At 42.5% G+C, this 21,595-nt stretch overlaps 1 protein-coding gene across 2 annotated transcripts in view; it reads right to left on the bottom strand.

Annotated features, from left to right (window-relative positions):
• The window catches only part of ARHGEF9 (Cdc42 guanine nucleotide exchange factor 9), a 653,254-nt gene that overhangs the window by 181,794 nt on the left and 449,865 nt on the right, over positions 1-21,595 (bottom strand). The window lies entirely within an intron of this gene.

The following is a 21,595-nucleotide window of genomic DNA, read 5'->3' as shown; positions in this document are numbered from 1 at the left end:
GATTCTGTGTCACCAGTTTTAGTAAATATTCCTCTTTCAGTCCTAGGATGACCACACTTAAGCGGCATACACACGAGCGAAATGTCCGACAGAAAAAGTCAGGCGGAATCTTTTCATCGTCTATTCCGATCGTGTGTATGCTTCATCGGACTTTCTTTTTCGAAAATTCTGACGGACCTAGAAATGGAACATGTTCTAAATATTTCCGACGGAACCAATTCCCATCAGGAAAACCGCTCGTCTGTATGCTGTTCCAACGGACCAAAAACGATGCATGCTCTGAAGCAAGTACGAGACGGAAGCTATTGGCTACTGGCTATTGAACTTCCTTTCTCTAGTCCTGTCGTAAGTGTTGTACGTCACCGCATTCTTGACGGTTGGACTTTGGTTTGACCGTGTGTAGGCAAGACCGCTTGAATGGAATTCCATCGAAGTTCCATCAGAGAAACCTTCGGAGTTTATTCCAACAGCAAAACCGGTCGTGTGTACGCGGCATAACTCACCCTACTGTATCAGAACAACAGAAACAAAATAGGACTACAGAACGTTGTCCCTCCCATTCTCCATAACATAGAGGGGCAGGGTTCTGTAGCTACAGGAGATAACTAAAAACAACATAAAAAACAGTCAACGAAGGTAGACAGTACAGGAAGGTATTAGCTCACAAGTTTTCTGGTAAGATCAACAGTGATATTTTAGAACTTATCAAGCGGATTTATAAAATTTCAATGGTAGGTTTAACCAAAAGGGACTAAACAAAAGAACGTGATTCTTATGCCGCGTACACACGGTCGGACTTTTCGTCTACAAAAGTCCAACGGACGCCGACGGACTAAAGCTGGCTGGTAATCCGATCGTGTGTGGGCTTCTCCGGACTTTCAGCAGACTTTTTCAGCCTCAAATCCGACGGACTTTAGATTTGAAACATGCTTCAAATCTTTACGTCGTAACTACGACGGACCCCGAAATCCGCTCGTCTGTGTGCTAGTCCGACGGACAAAAACCCATGCTAGGGCAGGTATTGGCTACTGGCTATGAACTTCCTTATTTTAGTCCGGTGTACGTCATCACGTACGAATCCGTCGGACTTTTGTGTGGTCGTGTGTAGGCAAATCCGTTCGTTAGAAAGTCTGCTGCAAGTCCGCCGAAAGTCCGCAGGAAGTCTGTCGGACAGGCTGTCGGACTTTTGAAGACGAAAAGTCCGACCGTGTGTACGCGGCATTAGAGTTCAAGAGATAAAAGGATATGCTGCATTGTATTGTTCAATGAGTGAACAATAAAATACAGTCACTGTGCAGGTACACTAAACACACAGCCTGCATGTGTAATAAGTGATTACAGCTGCCTTTGCATACAAATATCACAAATCACTGAGACTATTTACAATAAAATAATAATTCCATATATTGTATGTCTAAAAAGTCCCCAATAACTCCAAATTCCCATGAATAAATTCACCATTTCTGAACATATTCTAAGATACATGCAAAAGGTTTGCATAAGAGTTGAAAATGAAATTACATTTTTTTTGCCACCTTAGCTGATGCTATTGTTTCCAAATAACATAATTAAGTAACAGTTTTCTCGCCAGCTCTCTTATATTGGCCAAATACACATTTGAAGAATGAACCTGATCTGTCCAAGCTTTATAAAGCTGTCTGCTCGTGCCTATAAACAACACAATGCAAGAAAAAACTCCAGAGTGGAGGACATCAGTATTACTTACCCTATTAATACCCTTAATACCCTTAAATCAAATACCTAGAATACCTAGAAACTATGGTGGACATTAGAAATGGAAACAATTTAACTTGTTTGGAGGCCAATGCTGCCGACACAGATACATCAGTACAATGTTCTATAACACTCCATTTATGATACCATACCATGTGTTGATATCAGTCTATAGATGCTCAGGTGAAACCACACTCCCGAGCCCAGATAAAATGCTGGGGGACATTTCCATTGTCCAGATGGCATGAAGCTCCTTCCCACTCATTTACCAATTGTGTTGCAGCTATTGAAGAAAGGAAACGTGCGCTTAGAGAAATATGTAGGCCATTATTGCTGACCTTCTTCTGAAGATGCCCATTGTATGGCTGTCATACTAATCCCAGCACCTTCAGTACTTTCTCTGTCACTGACCCCTTCACTTGCTGCTTGCTTTTTTCAGGTCCATATGTAATGACGTTGTTGGATCAGTCAGGCAGCTAGGATTTACTGCTGTATTCAAAAAAGTTTGAAAAAAATCATTTGAGTTCAATACTTGTGGCAAACTTTTTCACTGATAAAAGCCTGGTTAGGTCAAGTTCCAGACTTCTTGTGGTCACTTAGGGGATTCTTGCTTCAGTAAGATGATTAAAGACCAGTGGCGGCTGGTGCTCAAAATTTTTGGGGGGGCGCAAACGAACTGAAAAATTCTGAAAAATGAAAAAAAAAAAAAAACATCAATTGCAGCAACTGTGCCATCAAACACAGCCACTGTGCCATCAAACACAGCCACTGTGCCCATCAATTGCTGCCACTGTACCATCAAACGCAGCCACTATGCCCATCAATTGCCGCCACTGTACCATCAAATGCAGCCACTGTGCCCATCAATTGCTGCCACTGTGCCATCAAACGCAACCACTGTACCATTAAACGCAGCCACTGTGCCATTAAACGCAGCCACTGTGCCATCAAACGCAGCCACTGTGCCCATCAATTGCCGCCACTGTGCCATCAAACACACCCACTGTGTCTGCAGACGCAGCCACTGTGCCCACCAATTGCTGCCACTGTGCCATCACACACAGCCACTGTGCCCATCAATTTTCTGCCACTGTACCATCAAACGCAGCCACTATGCCCATCAATTGCCGCCACTGTACCATCAAACGCAGCCACTGGGCCCATCAATTGCTGCCACTGTGCCATCAAACGCAACCACTGTACCATTAAACGCAGCCACTGTGCCATCAAACGCAGCCACTGTGTCCATCAATTGCCGCCACTGTGCCATCAAACACAGCCACTGTGTCATCAAACGCAGCCACTGTGCCCACCAATTGCTGCCACTGTACCATCAAACACAGCCACTGTGCCCATCAATTGCCGCCACTGTACCATCAAACGCAGCCACCGTGCCCATCAATTGCTGCCACTGTGCCATCAAATGCAGCCACTGTACCATCAAACTCAGCCACTGTGCCATTAAATGCAGCCACTGTGCCCATCAATTGCCACCACTGTGCCCATCAAACGCAGCCACTGTGCCCATCAATTGCCGCCATTGTGCCATCAAACACAGCCACTGTGCCATCAAATGCAGCCACTGTGCCCTAAAACACAGCCACTGTGCCATATCAAATGCTCCCACTGTGCCCCATCAAATGCTGCCACTGTGCTATATCAAATGCTGCCAGTGTGCCCCCCGCCCGTCATCTGCACTTACCCTGTCTCGGTGGGACAGCTCCTTGATGCTCCTCAATGTCTTCTCCCATCCTCTCTTCTTGTCCTTGCTATGATTGGACGCCTGGCGTCCAATCACAGCGCCTGTCGTTTCAGCCAATCAGAAGGGTAACAGCACCTGAGCACCTGAGCACCTGATTGGCGGAGAGGTGGTTTAGTATTAGGAAAACGAATATTAATTCGCTTTTCTAACACTGCTGAGTGACCTGCAAGCGCCCAGCATGGCGCTCGCAGGTCACCTTTTTGATGCCTATTAGAGCCTATGGCTCTAATCAGGTGCTTAAAAAAAAACCTGCAGCTGTAATTCAGGCACCCTAAAAGGGGCCGGGCACCTGAATAGGGGGTGGCAGCGGCGGCCATAGATAAATTCATGCAATGCATGAATCTATCTATTGGTGCTAGAGGGGATGGCAGGAGAAAGGGGGCAGCGCCCATGCGCCCTTATGGATGCACCGCCACTGGTCAGGAGTATAAAGCCTCGGCATCACAGGACAGAGTATACAGCTCCAGCATCACAGATCAGGGTATATAGCTCAGCCACACAGATCAGGGTATACAGATCAGGGTATACAGCTCAGCCTCATAGACCAGGGTATACAGATCAGGGTATACAGCTCAGCCTCACAGACCAGGGTATACAGATCAGGGTATACAGATCAGGGTATACAGATCAGCCTCACAGACCAGGGTATACAGATCAGCCTCACAGACCCGGGTATACAGACTAGGTATACAGATCAGCCTCACAGACCAGAGTATACAGACTAGGGTATACAGATCAGGGTAGAGCAGTCTTACAGACTAGGGTATACAGAACAGGGTATACAGATCAGTCTCACAGACCAGGGTATACAGATCAGGGTATACAGAGCAGGGTAGACAGAGCAGGGTATACAGAGCAGGATATACAGACCAGGGTATACAGAGCAGCCTCACAGAGCAGGGTATACAGAGCAGCCTCACAGACCAGGGTACAGCAGCAAACACACCCCCCTGCGGGCCGTCCGGTCTGGCCACACTTACCACTGGGACTCTCCTCCTCCTCTGTGGCGGGGCTCGCTCTTCTCCTCCTCTGTGGCGGGGCTCGCTCTCCTCCTCCGTGGCGGGACTCGCTCTCCTCCTCCGTGGCAGGGCTCGTTCTCCTCCTCCTCTGCTGAAGCGGCAGCTCTTGTATCCGCTTTGGCCCCCAGGATTCCTCCTCCATGCCTCCTCTTTCGCCAAAGCGCTGCTAAGCATCCAATAGGATCGCCTGATGCTTTGGCCAATCAGGAAACAGATTTCACAGACCTGCCTCCTGATTGGTGGGAAGGAAGGTTGGTGTAAAAATAGCGAAAATTCATTCAGAGCACTGCATCCCGATCCCACCCTATTTTGAAGCCTATTAGAGCCTCTGGCTCTAATCACGTGCTTCAAAATACACACCTCCCGTCTATCCCCGCCATAGTAATTCATGTGGATAGGGAGGGCGGTGCCCATATGCCCACAATGCACAGGCCGCCACAGCTAAAGACATAATCGCTAACATCTATTTTCCACAGCAATATTTTTGTTGCAGCAGTGATACATAAGAGCTGGAACCTTCAAAGATGGGCTCCATGTTTTGGGACACTTTTGAAAGGACCCACACACTGCTAAGTGACATAAGAGTTGGTGCCTTAGCAGGGCATCCGCATATTGACAGTCCTTTTGCTATGGGGGAAAAAGTGTGTATGCTTGGTGTAGAAAGGTAGTATCCTTTAGTGGAGGGGCAACAAAGAAATTAATGGATCATCCAGTGGACCCCCTTTTGGCAATTTTTTGTTTGAATCTGGTATGCTACTGATATCTTAAATTGGGACATATGATTTGGCAGTGCCATCTACCATTTCACCCCAGCACCCCTTTATGATTGGGTATGATTGCTGTATGGAACACACTGGATTTTTTATATGTTTGAATCTTTACCCTGAGCACACAGGGGTTGATTTACTAAGAAAGGAGTGTGCAAAATCTGGTGCAACTCCGCATAGAAACCAACCAGCTTCCAGTTTTTTTGTTAAAGCTTAATTGAACAAGTTGAAGTTAGAAGCTGATTGGATACCATGCACAGCTGCACCTGATTTTTGCACTCTCCAGTTTTAGTAAATCAACCCCACAGTGTCTTCTTATATTGCTATGGATAGTTAGGTGATTTTATACCAGATTTACTTGTTTTATTGCATACTTAGATTTTAAAACCCATGTGTTTTAAAAATCTAAGGCTCGCTGTCTGATATGCAAATAAACCAGTCGGATTGGTTTAGAAGCTAAGCAAAGGACAGGATATGATGTAAGTGCAGGTTGGGAGGGCTTAGTATTGTGAAAGAAGCATGTGGTCAGACAAAGGAGAATTGGTTTTGGAAGACAAAGCAAGACATGGCTGCTAGAAGATGGAGGACTTTGGAGAAAGTTGTTGGACTCTGAGCTTATTGCATTCATATTGTACATGCTTATTTTGCTAGAAAGGATAATTGGCTTGTGCATGTTATAGGCATATTTTGTAACTATGAACTGTGTTTTGTTCAGTTGTATGTGCGGCTTTTCTGTTTAGTAAAAGCACTGATACACTACAGAAGTCTAAGATTCCTTAGCTTGTACAGCAAAGAACCTTTTAATAGATACAAAGCAAATCAATTGGGGCTCGTTGCCGGAATTTGCGCTAAAGATCAACTGAAGCAGACCTGTTTTCTGTGGTGTGTTTCGTAGCTTATGACAAAGAAAAATGCTGTGTACACTGTTTAGGAAGAGTTATGCTGCGTACACACGACCGGACTTTATGGCAGACTCTGTACTGCGGACTTTTCGACGGACTTTACAACGTATTTTCCGAATGAACGGACTTGCCTACACACGATTAACCAAAGTCAGACGGATTCGTACGTGATGACGTACGACCGGACTAAAACAAGGAAGTTCATAGCCAGTAGCCAATAGCTGCCCTAGCGTTGGTTTTTGTCCGTCGGACTAGCATACAGATGAGCGGACTTTTCGACCGGACTCGAGTCTGTCGGAAAGATTTGAAACATGTTTCATTTCTAGGTCCATCAAACTTTTGGGGAAAAAAAGTCCGCTGGAGCCCACACACGAACGAATTGTCCGACGGACTCCGGTTCGCCGGACTAAGTATGCCGTAAAGTCTGGTCATATGTACGCGGCATAAGGCTGCAAAGGTTTCTAGTGTCCAGGAGGAGAGGGCGTGTACCCTTCCTACCTGGGCTAGAGATAGTCAATGTCCGTTGCAAAGGAGCTTGCTAGATATGCTTCTCATTTGAACAGAGCTTGGGGGGTTGGAGTCTCAGATTTTTCATCAGATTTTAGTCTCAAAAGTTTTGGGTTCAGTAAGGGAGAGATGCAGGCAGTTGCTGTGTTTGGTTTGCACTTCCTGCATGCTCTAGTTAGAAATAGAAAATAGAAATAGAAATGAAATAGCTTCAAAGTGTGTTCAAACCACGGCAGGCAGAACTGAAGATTTGAATAAGCGGTGTGCAGCCCTCATAAACAAGTTTAATGATGCCCTAACAAAGGACATAGGCCTTAAGCCTGCAAGCAAAAGTAGGACGTGTGCCACTGTTACTTCTCATAAGTGGGAAGCTGGAAATCTGGTCAGCTCAAATAGAGATGGCCGAGTTGAGACAGATAACAAGAAGGCAAGGCCTATGGTCTTCAGGAGACACATGTGGACTGATTTACTTAAGGTGGGTGTCCCTTAAGAGGAAATAGATGGGATTCCAACACCAGCATTCCATCAGAAGCGGAAGCAAGCTTCCTTGGCTTGTACCGCAAAGAACCTTTTGATGGACACGCAGCAAAACACTTTGCCACCAGTTCCTAAGTGTAGTTTTCTGAGCTAGTATTCCTGCTGTGATTGGGAACTGGAAAAAGGTATTGCTATAACTGGGCTGCTGATTGGTAAAAAAAAAACATGGCTCACAGAATCGTAGAATACCATCATACTCTACGTTGTTATAATTATTAACCTCCCTGGCGGTATTCCCGAGCCTGGCTCGGGGTGAAATTTCAGAACCAAAAGCGGTAACCCCGAGCCAGACTTGGGATCGCATCGCAGGATCCAGGAAGAGCTTACTTACCTTGTCCCCTGGATCCTACGATGACTCCCCGCAGTGTGAGCGGCTCGTCCTCCGCTCGATTAATCACGGAGCCGAGCTCCGTTCCCTGCCAGCGCTGTGACGCACGGGGACGTAGAAGGCGCCAAATTCAAAAAGTGAAACACACACAATACATACAGTATACTGTAATCTTACAGATTACATTACTGTATGAAATTATTTCACATCCCTTATGTCCCTAGTGGTTTCTCCAGTGGCCTGCATGCAGTTTTATATTATAAAAACTGTTCTTTCTGCCTGGAAACTGGAGATTGTCCATAGCAACCAAAACCGTCCCTTTACATCAAAAGTGGTTTTAGACCAGCTAGAAAACAGCGATAATAAATTAGAATCACTTGCAGAATTGAGTGATAGTGATTTGTGGGGAGATTCGTCATCAAACACTGAAAAGTAAACACAGCGACAATTCTGCAACTGAGCAAATTTCAGTGTTTTTGATTTGATTACATTATTGAATAATTTTTATTATTATTATATTATTATGTGTTATAATTATTTATAGTTATTTATTATATTATAATTTATGATTTTGTGTTTCAAACTTTATCATACCCGGGATGTCTACTAGATTCTGGTTTGGACAGATTTAAGTGAGTTATTCCTAAGGATTACAGGCCTACAATATAAAACACCAAATTTCCAAGCAAAATAATTGTACCGCTTTCAGCATCAAAAATATGAAATAATCATACCACCAGGGAGGTTAAAGAAACCATGCTGCAGTGTGAAGGGACCACGGCAAACAAATATTGACATTAGACCAGTAAAGGTTAGGCATTTTGATCCCAATTACCTGTACTTGTTTTCTTTGCTGTGTATGTTCACAATCTATGATAACACCCAGATAGTTTGAAGACAGCATGACCACAGACTAGTCATACTGTGCCTACAATTAGGCTTCATTACAGATGAATTCTATCTATTGCTGAAGGACAATTATGGTACAAAACATATTTGATATTGTGATTGCAGAGAACATAAAATTTGAATTAATTTAAATTCTTCCCTCCACAGCTGGAAGACTAAAGAAGCATGAAAAGCACCTTGAGACATAAAGTATATTAATACAGTGTTTTTTTAGGACATTACAAACCAATGATCTATATTTTGATGCAGTGCACACTTGAATACAACATCAGTAATAACTTGTCATTTTAAAATGGCGTTGAACCCAAAAGCAAACATTTATTATATTGCAGCTTACCAAATCCTATCCGTGATGGTTACATTTGTTTTCTTGTTTTAGGCTTTCTTTCCTTTACTTTCACTTTGTGATCTGGTTTTTCAAAAGAACAAGCTGTTCTTCTGATTTAACAGTTACAGGGTTTAGACAAACCATTTATTAGGGACAGGAGTGCTTACAATGATCAGCTTTTATTTATGTACAACCTTTATCCCAAATGGAAAAAACTGCTAGCACATCTAACAATCCCCCCCCCCCCCCCCCCCCCCTGATTAAGAATTCTGCTGTCCAAAAGTGCCCCTAGTGCCCCCTTTAATACATGCAGGGCCAGTGCAAGGATTTTTGTCTACTTAGGCGAATGTGCATTTTTCAGGTGGGACAGGGGAGCCCAGTGAACATGGTGGGGGGAGGGGGGACATTGCGGCGGTGGTGGAAGTAAAAAACCTTCAGCATACACAACCACTTTAATTATTCTCAATATCTATCACATTGCATTTTATTGTCGATGACTTCTGTTTTGTACCCCCTTACTTTGCTCTGTCTCCATGTACTCATCTCCGACTGCCCCATCTCTCTATGTCCCTTGCTCTGTCCCTATGTCCCCTTTCCTGTCCCCATCTACAGTATGTCCTCATGAAAAGCAGACAGCGAGAGACAGAATAAAGCACCTTGCCATACCTGCCACCTCTGATCCCTCCATGCTATTCTAGATCCTGAGCCCTCCCTTGTCTCACACACCTCCAGTTCAGCAGGGATTATCTCCCTGCTGGAATGGTGCTTCTGCTACCGCTGAGGTGGGAGGGAATTTTTATTCATTGCTGGAGTCTGGAGGGAGAGAAGCTGGTGGAGGTGGGTGTGGAAACCAAAGGAAATCGTCTCGTCTGCGAGAGAGGAGGAGGGGCCGGGAGAGCCAGTGGAAGATAGTACGGAGGGCTGGAGGCATCGGCTGATGATCGAAGCATTGAGATAGCCTGGGGCTGTGCTGGCCGTCACCGCGCGCCATGTTGACCCATGCAGTACTCAGCTAGCTAAAGATAGGAGCAGGGTCAAGGCCAGCACCAGCATAAGCATTTCCTGAGGGACCCCTGGCTTTAACTCCCCCCGTCCTGCCGCTCTAAGGTGGTTGCTTAGGTTGCCTTATGCTGGCGCTGGCCTTAATTACATGAGGTATGTTACTGGCCAGATCGCCAGGTGAAAACAGAGTGAAAAAAGCCTAAAAAAACTGATGCAGCCATCACATCTAATGACTGGTAAGCTGCAGTATATTACATTTTTGTTTTTGGGTTTAATGCAGCTTTTATACAAAAAAGGGCTTTGTTTCCTTTGTTTTCATCTGGTGAATTGGCCAGTAACACACAGCCTGTCTTGAGGTGTCACCACTCTGGATGGAGGAGCAATAGAGACACCTTTGGACAGCAGCATTGTCAATCTAGGGAGAGGGTAGTGTTAGAGGCACTAGCAGACTTATTTGGACTTGACTAATGCCGCGTACTAACGGGCAGACTTTTCGACCGGACTGATCCGATGGACTTTCCGACGGACTTCCGACGGACTTTTGAATGAACGGACTTGTCTACACACGATCACACCAAAGCCCGACGGATTCGTACGTGATGATGTACACCGGACTAAAATAAGGAAGTTGATAGCCAGTAGCCAATAGCTGCCCTAGCATGGGTTTTTGTCCGTCGAACTAGCATACAGACGAGCGGATTTTTCGACCGGACTCGAGTCCATCGGAAAGATTTGAAGCATGTTTCAAATCTAAAGTCCGTCAGATTTTCCACTGGAAAAGTCAGCTGAAGGTCCAATAAAGCCCACACACGATCGGATTGTCCGCAGGCTCGGTCCGTCGGACCAGTCTGGTCGAAAAGTCCGCTCGTGTGTACGCGGCATTATAATTTAAAACTGAACTCCATGTAACATTTTTTTAAAAAGATACAGCCACTGTTTTTTTCTTTTTGGGATAAACATTTTATGGTACAAAAACTAATAAAAGCAGACAATAGTAAGCACCCCAGCCAGTGTTACACTTTGTTTCAACACTCTAACTGCCACTGTTGCTTGATAGCATGGTCTGTTAAAGAAAGCTGAAAAATAACAATTACTGACTGGATCAACAGCTGAAAAGAAAGAAAAAAAACTACAGAAAAAAAAGAAAACTATTGCAGTCACCACATCTAAGAATCATTTAGCTACAATATAACAATTTTGTTATTGGGATTAGAAGCGCTTTATAGGACAGGTACAGTACATGAAGGAGTATTACACATTGATCTACGTACTTATCCATTTTCTAATGTTTTCGTGATGAAGTGGGTACCTCAAATTGTAATTTCAAGCATGACTATCTCAGCAACAGGACATTAAAAAAATACCTGCAAGAAGATGACACTGGCCAAGTTTTTTTTTTTTTTTAAAGTCACCTTGTCCCCAAAGGTATTATCTCTTTTACTGAACACAAGTATGGGAACTGCCATTTTTATTGTTTCCTTATCCATGCTTCATTGTTTAGTAAGTTGACCGGAGTAAGAATGTGCATATTAGCTATCCTGCCTCTAAAACCTAATACACACGGGCCGAATGTCGGAATAGAAACCGGTTGACATTCGGGGAGTGTGTATGGCAGCCGGTCCGACAGGGTCTGTCGAAGGGACATGACCAAAAAACATCTACCGACCTGCTCCCCGATCAGTGCTCTTAGCCAGTGGCTGACAGCGCTGACCGAAGTGTTCTGGCGGGGGCCCCTGTGCCCCTGTCAGAAAACATAAGCACAGCAGGGGAGATTGCTGTACCAACATCGGATTGTTAGTAGTGTGTACGAGGCTTAACTCTGGTAACAATTAATTTATTGGTAACTGTTAACTGTAATTTGTGCAACTATAACTGTTCATCTGTGCAAACCTTATCTCTGCCTGTTTTCCATCTTCAGCTATTCCACCCTTACCATAACCAGCAGGATGATTTCAGCAAGCATAATTATTCATATACATGTAAAAGTTATGGGAATAGCTGTAATAAATTAAAAAGAACATAATAAAATCATTATAAATTGTTCTCTCAAAGGTATACAGGGTCTATGGGTTAATTTGTACTGCTTTATTTTGCAGGGCTGACATGCTTCTTAACTTAAATGTACTAGGGCCAGAGACACTAAGTGATGAACAAAGGATGTAGAAGAAATTAAGTGCAGAATGCGCTTGGTTTAGATAAAACAATGTTAGACATATTATGTTGCACCCTACTCCTTTTTAAAACAGTCTGACAAGCAGATGTTACAGGGCTGTTTGCTCAGTAATAAATGAAAAAGAGTCCGTAGAAAGTGACAGGCTGTCCTCATGCAGTGCTAAGTACCATTCTATGTACTCCCCAGAGAACAAAGGAATCGTCCACGATGTTAAGTGCTAAGTTTACAGTGTATGGGTGTTGAGTGCTTATTACTTGTTGGTGAAGTTAAGTTTGTAATACCGCAAGACATAAAAAAAAGTTTTTTCTAGTAAGCATATGTATTATTCATAATTTATTTTAGAAAAACTGTCAAGGTTTATATACTTCCAACAGACCATTAGAAAACAGCCAAGTAGGCATGATTAGTGATTTTGAATTGCAAGTTTAATGATGCAAGGCATCCCTCAATTCCATCGCATAGTTCTTTTCTATAAGGACTTGTTATTTTACCCATTATTTCTTCTTCAAAGAACATGAACGTTCTTTTCCTTTAATTTTTCCTCCAGAGAGGGCAAAAGATTCATATTTTCTCTACAATACATTTATTTGTACTATTTGAGATGCACAGAACAGTGCGTCCATAAAGACCTGGGATCAGTGTGTTTAGCACAATAAGTGACCTGTAAAAAATATGAAACTAAACAGCTGGACCTGCCCACAAAGAAGGTCTTGTCAACACCCCAATTTTAGGAATACAGGGCAGTCAAGAGTACAAAGATAAAAAGAATACATCTTACACTCCCTCAGTAGATTTAAATCTAGACAGTGTATTACATATTTTTTTGTAAAGGCTTCATTTATAGCTCACAGAGTAGGATGCTGGTTACAAGCTGATCAGGCAATAGATTGCAGCGCGCTGTAGTCTTTGTCAGAATACAATAGCATAGTGGGAATCATTCTACATCCACCTTGAATGTGTGGATGGGGGAATTGGTTCAACTTTTTTTGTTGAGCCTGAAAAAGCTGAAACATATATGGCCAGCTTTACAGTAAATTTCATAGTATAGAAACAGTGTTAATTGACATAATTGTTTTGTTTTTTTTAATTCCGATTTTTTTTAAATTTTTTATAACAAAACAACATATACACAAAAGACATAAAGGTCATAACACAAGTAATCATATTAAAGCAAAAAATCCACAAACCAGACACACGCGCAGCTTTGGGGTGCACACCCAAATGCAATAGGCTGCACACACCTATGTGAAGGATTGGACCAACTTCAAAACTGCAATGCCAATAGAGATCAGTTACCTCAGGGTAAAATGTAAGGAAAAGGGACAAGGTTCTGTACTACCTAGATAATATTTTATAGCTTGTCCCCTAAATGTTTATGTATATGGAGGATTTTAAAGAGAAGTGTAATATTCTTTATCATTTTAAGAATTTAAGGGTCAGTTGGAGGTCTGTCTCCCAAACATTGAGATAGAGTGGTTTATAGTCAACTTAAGTTGCAAAAGTAATGTGCACAGTATATAAAGAGAATGTCTCAAAGGGTCATAGGTGTGTGCAGCCTATTGCATTAGGGTGTGCACCCCAAAGCTCAAACACATATGCACGAGTGTGCATGTGCATATATACGGAAGGTGTCAGTAGAGCAGTGAATGGTGTCAGTAGGGCAGTTACAATATCATTTTAATTATTTTTTGCAATTTTTCAGGAGAAAAAAAAAGAGATTTTTTTATTTTATTTGGTGAAATATCATTAAGGCCCCTGATTTTAGAAATTCATTTTTAGGTGGGACAGCTTCCATGTGTGTCACATTCACCCAAAGCTTCGGTAGGGAGATATGGGGACTGGAGAGGGATAAGAGAAGGTCATCAGCATTGACTGATATTTTATGTTGAAAGTCATTTCATGGGAACCCTTGAATATTTGTTTTTTTTTCTAACTATACATTGAAAGGGTTCAAGTGACATGCGCCATGGCCTTGGCAGTTGCCAATTGTAATCGAAAAAGGATTGGAGAAGACTATGTTAACTTTGACTATCGCAGAGGGGATTGAGTAGATCTTGCTGATCCATTTTAAGAAGTTGGTTCCCAATACTATGTAGTGTAAAACAGATTCCATAAACTGCAATTTACTCTATCGAATGCTTTTCTGTGCCAGCTGCCAGAAGAAAGCAGGGGTTAGGGGAAGAGTTGGCCATGTGACTCAGGTTTTAATGATGTTCTCTCTAGCTTCATGAGATGAGATAAAACCTATTTGATCTAAGACTATAATGTGGTTGGTAGTCACGATGAGGTGATTTTTCCAAAATTTTCATCAGGAGTTTCAAGTTTATATTTACATGTAAAATTGGATGGTAGTTAGCACAAGAAAAAGGGTATTTTCCCTACTTGGGGATACCTGTTCTATGGGACCTAAAAGTGTCTACAGAGAATCATAAGTGTTGAGTTAGGGAGCTGAGGGCTTTAAAAAAATGAGGGGCTAGTTGGGGAATTAACATTGAGATACATAGCGAAGAAATGTAAAAAAGAATCCCAAACATTGTTTTAAATATACTGTATTATTAGTAAAAAGGCAAAGCCAGAGCATATTGGTCTCATAAAGAATAGTATGGGGAATTTGGTCATAAGTGACTAAGACAAGGGGAAGTTAAATATATTCTTCTCGGCTTTTACTAGGGAAAAGGAGGGGTATAATAGACAAGACAATATTCATAAAGAAAAAAAACTATGCTTTTACTCCGTGCTGCCAATTGTAAAAATCTACTTATTAAACTTCAAACCAGACAAAATGTGCCAAACCAATATTTCAAATAACTAAATAAACCTAATGAGCGGCTACAAACATAAATCCGTGTTCCCACAATGACAACAATATTATAAAAGATAAATATGTTGTGCCTCCTCCAAATCAAAAGAAAACAATCAAAAATCAATATAATAAACAAATGTGTTATAAACTAAAAGATCTAGAATTATTATTCTCCATATGGCCACAATATTACATGCAATTGGTATATAACCATGCTCAATATTAATTTAAATGTTCCATAAAAAATGTCCTATTCAAAAAGTTGCAAATAAACAAAATAAATATACAGTTCTATAAATTCTTCACACCGTGCTCTAATATAATTTCCAATCCAGTGTTTTATGAATCCTGCTATCTGCCGTGCCTACATGCTCACCTCTATAGATGGACCTGTATAGGTCATAAGCGCCTTCCCCGTTGGGGAACATTCCTGATCACTTTCTGCCAAAGATGTCAATAATACTCCTCCTCATACAATCAAAGATGGTGGGTTTTGGTATATAAATCCTTGCGCAGAAATAAGAGCTTGTGGCCCCCTTTAAGAAATCGGCCTCACCGCATCCTCCAGACTCACAAGACATATGTAGTATGTTTTATAAGATGGTACTATTATGAACACAGCATGGAATGTTCCCTTATGACTAACTGAAGCCAGTGTTCAAATAATACTGGAAAAACTAAATGTGAAAAAAATCACCAGGACCAGATGGCTTACACCCGGGAGTCCTCAAAGAACTTAGCCAGGTTATTACTAGACTATTATTCCTAATCTATAAGGAAAGCTTACTGACCAGAATGGTAACAGGTGACTGGTGAAAAGCTACTGTGGTACCAATATTCAAAAAAATACATTCATGGTAACTACAGATTCGTCAGCTTAACATCAATAGTATGTAAACTATTGGAGGGAATGATCAGGGACTATATGCAAAAATGTTCTGATAAAAATAGTATCATTAGTAGTAACCAGTATGGATTTATTAAGGTTTCTTTTTGCTAGACCAACCTTTTAACATTCTATGAGGGGGTAAGCAGTAATCTGGATAGAGGAAGGCCTGTGGACAAGGTGTATCTAGATTTCATCAAAGCATCTGATTACAAAATGAGGTTGGCTGGCATTGGCTGGTATTGGTGATAGTGTATGTACCTGGATAGAAAACCGGTTACAGGAATGCCCTGACGTTGTGAGTTGGGTGCCTCAGGGCTCTGTCCTGGGACAAATTCTGTTTAACTTGAACATAGATGATATAAACGTTGCAATAAATAGTGTTTGGGGATAACATAAAGCTATGCAGGGTAACAACCTCACAACAAGATATAACTACAGGAAGACCTTAATAAAATAAAGGGGTGAGCAACTGCATGACAAAAGAGGTTCAATATTGATAAATGTATAGTAATGCACTTGGGGACTAAAAATATGAATGCAAGTTGCATGCTACAGGAAGAACCTCTGGGGGAATCTAGGATGGAAGCACAGAGGAGAACCTCTGGGGGAATCTAGGATGGAAGCACAGAGGAGAACCTCTGAGGGAATCTAGGTTAGACCACAGGCTTAGCAATAGCATGCAATGCCAAGCTGCAGCAAGCAACGCTAGCAGACTATTAGCATGCACTGAAAAGAGTATTTATTCAAGAGATGAGACTATAGTTTTTTCCAATTACAAAACTATGGTCTGGCCACATCTTGAGTATGATGTCCAGTTCTGGTCACCAGTCCCCAGGAAGGATGTGCTGAAACTTGAGAGAGTCCAGAGAAGGGCAACAAAGCTAATAAGGGGACTGGAGGATCTCACTTACGAGGAACTATTACAAGCAATAAACTTATTCTCCCTGGAGAAGAGATGCCTGAGAGGAGATATGACTGCAATACACAAATATAAAAAAGGGCGATTCTAGCATAGGGAAAAAACAATTCCGTCTCAGCTCGCTTTAGAAGACATATGGCCACTCAAATCAGTTGGACAAAATGCAGTTTAACCATAAACCAGGGTGTTCTTTACCATTCTCTACACAGCCAGGAAACGCCAGGGATCTCTGTGAACACAATAGTACAACTGAATCACAGACATCCGTCTCTACCAGCAAGGGGTTATCCTTGTGAGCTTTGATGGATCGCTCTAAGGCGGCTATCGGATCTGCTCCCATCCATCTAGCTGCAAATGTTTCAGCTTGCACCCCAGCTATATGGGATTGAATCTTCAAACATCTGAAGCTATACCAATATACTTTGGAAGTGCAGCTCAGCAAAATCTAAGACTTGATGTTTCGCCTTTCCTATTGACTTGTACTGTTGAATATAAAACACAGAGTTAAATAGAACAGCATGCTTTCTTGTAACTTGCTTTCTTGTAAATATACACGTCAAAAAATCCCCCCTCGTTTTCCGAAACATGTTGGGAATCTTGGCTTACACGCCCCATTAGCTTGACGTCCAGTCTTGATCTGTGGTGTGTCCCAAGTTTAGCAGCTGTTTTATCTATTTGCTATGTGTTCTATCTATCTACTTTATATTTTTATTTGGTGCACCCTACTTGTACTTCCCTCTGTATCCGCAATATCCCTGGGGCAAACCTTTTTCTCCATATATTTCTTTGGGATGTGACACAGAGTGTTGGGTCCCCCAAAATTCCTGGTTGGCTTTCACCTCTTCCCTTTTCCTTATTCTTTACCATTCGATCAATTAGGATATGGAATTCCCTTCCACAATTGATGGTGTTAGGAGGAAGTGTTGATAATTTAAAAAACTCTTGAATGGGCATCTTAGCAAACACAATATACAGGGATATAGGAAATGCTAGAGACATAAATACATTCACACTCATAAACCTACACATGTTAAACTAGATGGACTGATGGACTCATAAACCTACACATGTTAAACTAGATGGACTGATGTCTTTATTCAACCTCATCTACTATGTAACATCTTGCAGTATGATAGGGTCAGGCCATCCAGCCCAGGAGATTTGCCAGGGTTGGTGGACCCAATAGCTGTTTGAAGCTTTTCCAAGGAGATGTTTGAGGAAAGGCATGTGTGGAGGTTTACAAAATTCTTTTTTTATGTATTTAGTAGGTGCAGCTTAAAAACCTTGGAAACACATTTTAGCATTACCAGTCTAGCTAGATTTCCTCCAGGTACTCCAGCTTCCTGCCACGCTCCAAGGACATGCTGGTCAGTTAATTGGCTCCTGTATAAATTGGCCCTAATATATGTTTAAAAAATGGCTATGCACTTGTGTTGTCACATTCTGCATGCTAGTCCCAAGCCTGAGCAATTGGGGAGTGTTAAGAAAAGACCTGGCATCCTATCTAAAAAAAAGTTTCAAGAAAAATCTAAGGAATGTATCAGACATGGTGCTCAGAAAGCTGGCCCATAGAATCACCATGAGTTGGATACAACTGAATGTATATATACATAAATACCTACATACAAGTCAGGGTTCCCTTTGGCTGGTCACAGATTCCAAACCTTTTCCATCTTAACAAAGATATATTTCTTTCAGTCTGATATAGGCTTTATCCAGAGTATGATTCAAAATGTTTCCAGTTTAACAAAGAGATTGTTATTCCTCCAATCTGTCTTAGTTCAGGTCAATATCCAGGTTTGGAATGGCAGGAGCAGCTGCAACAAAGCCCTCTAAGAAGAATTTTTGTAAGATACTTAAACCACCCCTCTTCGCTCTTCTAGGTTTATTAGTCTGCCTGGTATGTTGCTTAGGTAACAAAGTAAAAGCATAGATGGTAGCTGTAATAGAGATGCTGTTTAAAACCACAAAATTGGAACAAAAAGTTTATTATGGGAGGAACCCGGGGTGGCATCATGACTACATAACACCTAAAAAAATACAAATGATACCTCCTCTTTATTAACTAGAAACAATCATTTATATATGTCAATCATCTCACTAAAAATAAAGAGAGAGACATATTAAAAGCAAAAGGTGCACATAATCAAGTCCCCTAATAGCAGATTAACGCACACAGACAGGCAGGCACCTTAGGGAGGCAGCATGGGGGGGGACTTGATGGGGATTTGGATTTTTAAAATACTTGTCCCCAAGGGTGCCGGCAGAGGAGGAGGTCAGGGTTGTGGAGGCTCCCTGCTGGTTGCTGGAGTTGCCGTCACCACCGGAATTCCTGCTGGAAATATTCTCCTACCTGCACGGTACACAGCTAACCCTCCTGTGTTTGGTGCTGCAGGACCGGTGAGTTGTGGGGAGATTGTGTGTGTGATGGGGAAGGGGGTAATGGGGGTGTGATCAAAGTGGACAGATCTGGTGGGGGATCTGGAGATGTGATCAGAGTGGAGGAATGGGGGGGCAGGTCTGGAGGTGTGATCAGGATGGAGGGTTGAGAGGGGGTGTGATGTGTGATCAAAGTGGAGGGATCTGGTGGGGATCTGATCAAAGTGGAGGGATCTGGTGGGGTATCTGGAGGTGTGATCAGAGTGGAGGGATCTGGAGGTGTGATCAGAGTGAAGGGACATGGGAGAGGGATATGGAGTTGTGATCAGGGTGGAGGGATAAGGGAGGGGGATCTAGGGGTGTGATCAGAGTGGAGGGATCTGGTGGGGGATCTGGGGGTGTGTTCAGATTGAAGGGAATCTGGGGGTGTGATCAAAGTGGAGGAAATCTGGGGGTGAGATCAGAGTGGAGGAATTTGGGGAAGGGCTGTGGGAGAGGGTATGATTTGAGTGGAGGAATTTAAGGGAGGGTGGTATCTGGGGGTGTTTTCACAGTGGAGGGGTATCTGAGCGTGTGATCAGGTGGGGGGTATGTGGGGGGTGTAATCAGGGTTGGGTGTGATCATAGTGGGGGTATCTGGGGGGTGTGATCAGAGTGGGGGGTATCTGGGGGGCTTGATCAGGATAGGGGTATCTGGGCGTGTGATCAGGGTGGTCCGGGGGTTGGGGGCGCAAATTACTTGCCTTGCAGCGGCTGCTGACAACCCACGCTACGCCACTGAGCGCAGGTACCGCAGCGTTTGAAAATAGCCAAGATAGATGCAGCAAAGAACTGAATGTTCTGGGTGGCAGGATACATATTCAGCAATCATGTGATACCGCACCCTAGCAAAGGTCCCCACAGTTTTGGTGGTTTAACCTGGGTGCTCGATATATAAAATTTGTTTGTAAATCTGTGGTGAATCTAGATGTATTTATTTTACGTATTATATAATCAAGATACATCTCTTAGCTATTCCTGTATTAAACCTTTTTCAAAAATCAACAAAGTACCTTCAAATTGAGCACAAGGTCTCGGGGGGACTTGCAAAGCAAACAAGCATCAAAGATCCCACTTTAATTTGATTGAATTTGCCTTATCAGCAGAAACTGGGCCAGTTTTAAGCAACCTAATAGGAAGGCTTCACAGTTTAAGTCTGTCGGGATTTAGTGTACTTATTCCAAGAAAGGCTGAGCTCATTATATTTTAAGTCGTGAATGACGTGATCCCGAAGGTTAAGAAAAAAGGACTAAAGATATATATATATATATATATATATATATATATTCAAAAAGAAGACAGGAAGAGGCCAGAGACGGCCAAACCTTTATAATCAAAAACACATGAGACCTGGCAAAAGAAAAAAAAAAACAAAACGTAAGTCGGATAACACTGACTTACCATATGTACTCGAATATAAGTCGACCCGAATATAAGCCAAGGCACCTAATTTTACCACAAGAAAACTGGGAAATATTGACTCAAGTATAAGCCAAGGGTGGGAAAATGCAGCAGCTACTGGTAAACAATGCCCATCTGCAGCCTCACTGTGCCCAGTTGCAGCCATACCTTTTATTACTAAAACAGCACGTGTCTCCCGCTGTGTAATGCATTCTGTTCAGCCGTCCATTGAAACAAAGCCCGCCTCCTCCTTGTCTGTCCGTGATAGAGGAACACTGATACGAAGCTGGGAAACTGTATGAATGTTCTGCCTATCACAGACGAGGAGGTGGCAGGGCGGGCTTTGTTTCAATGGATGGCTGAACATTATGCATTACACAGCGGGAGACACACGCTGTTTTAGTAATAAAAGGTACGGCTCACTCAAATATAAGCCGAGGGGCAGTTTTTCAGCCTAAAAACTGGGCTGAAAAACTCTGCTTTTACTCCAGTATATATGGTAATGCAAACAGTTACCCTTTACTCAAACATCAGTCTAATGCTAACATCTATGCTAACATCTTGCTGATATGGGTAAATAAAGAATATCAGTTGGGGTGAAATAATTACTTTAAGGTCTCATTCAGACTTGCAGTTGGGGGGGGGGGGGGCAGCAAAGGCATGGTTGACAATATCAACAGCCGGTGGGAAGTTCTGGGGAAGGTGCATCACTGGATTCAAGGTGAGAATAGTTCAACCTAAAGCTTTGACAAAACAAAACTTGGAAGTTGATTGGTTTCTATGCAGAGCTGCACTGGATTTGGCACTCTCCAGTTTTAGTAAATAAACCCCATTGCATTGAACACAAATTGCTTGCTTCACAGCAGACAATTTACTGACTACTATGTTAGTTGTTTGGTTTTATAATTACTTGTCCTCAAATGTATAATCATTCTGTATACTTGATCTGTGAAGACCACATCTGTTGAATTTATTTATGATACTGAATAGCTGTTAAGCTGTTGTCTGTGTGAGATTTGGATTAACTTTATTGAATCTCTCCATTTATCTACTATCATGCCTAGCCATCTACACCCATCTATCTATTCTGCCCTTGAGCTTCACTATCTGCCCTAATCATCTACTTTAGCCCTGGTTCACACTATGAACCTCATGTGAATCACACAGGAACAGCACCGCATTTTCAGAATTGTATGT

The sequence above is a fragment of the Aquarana catesbeiana genome, linkage group LG09, assembly GCF_042186555.1.
Source record: "Aquarana catesbeiana isolate 2022-GZ linkage group LG09, ASM4218655v1, whole genome shotgun sequence".
Lineage (NCBI taxonomy): Eukaryota > Metazoa > Chordata > Amphibia > Anura > Ranidae > Aquarana > Aquarana catesbeiana.
Note: the sequence above shows the minus strand (reverse complement) of the source record. Positions and strands in the feature narration are given on the sequence as shown.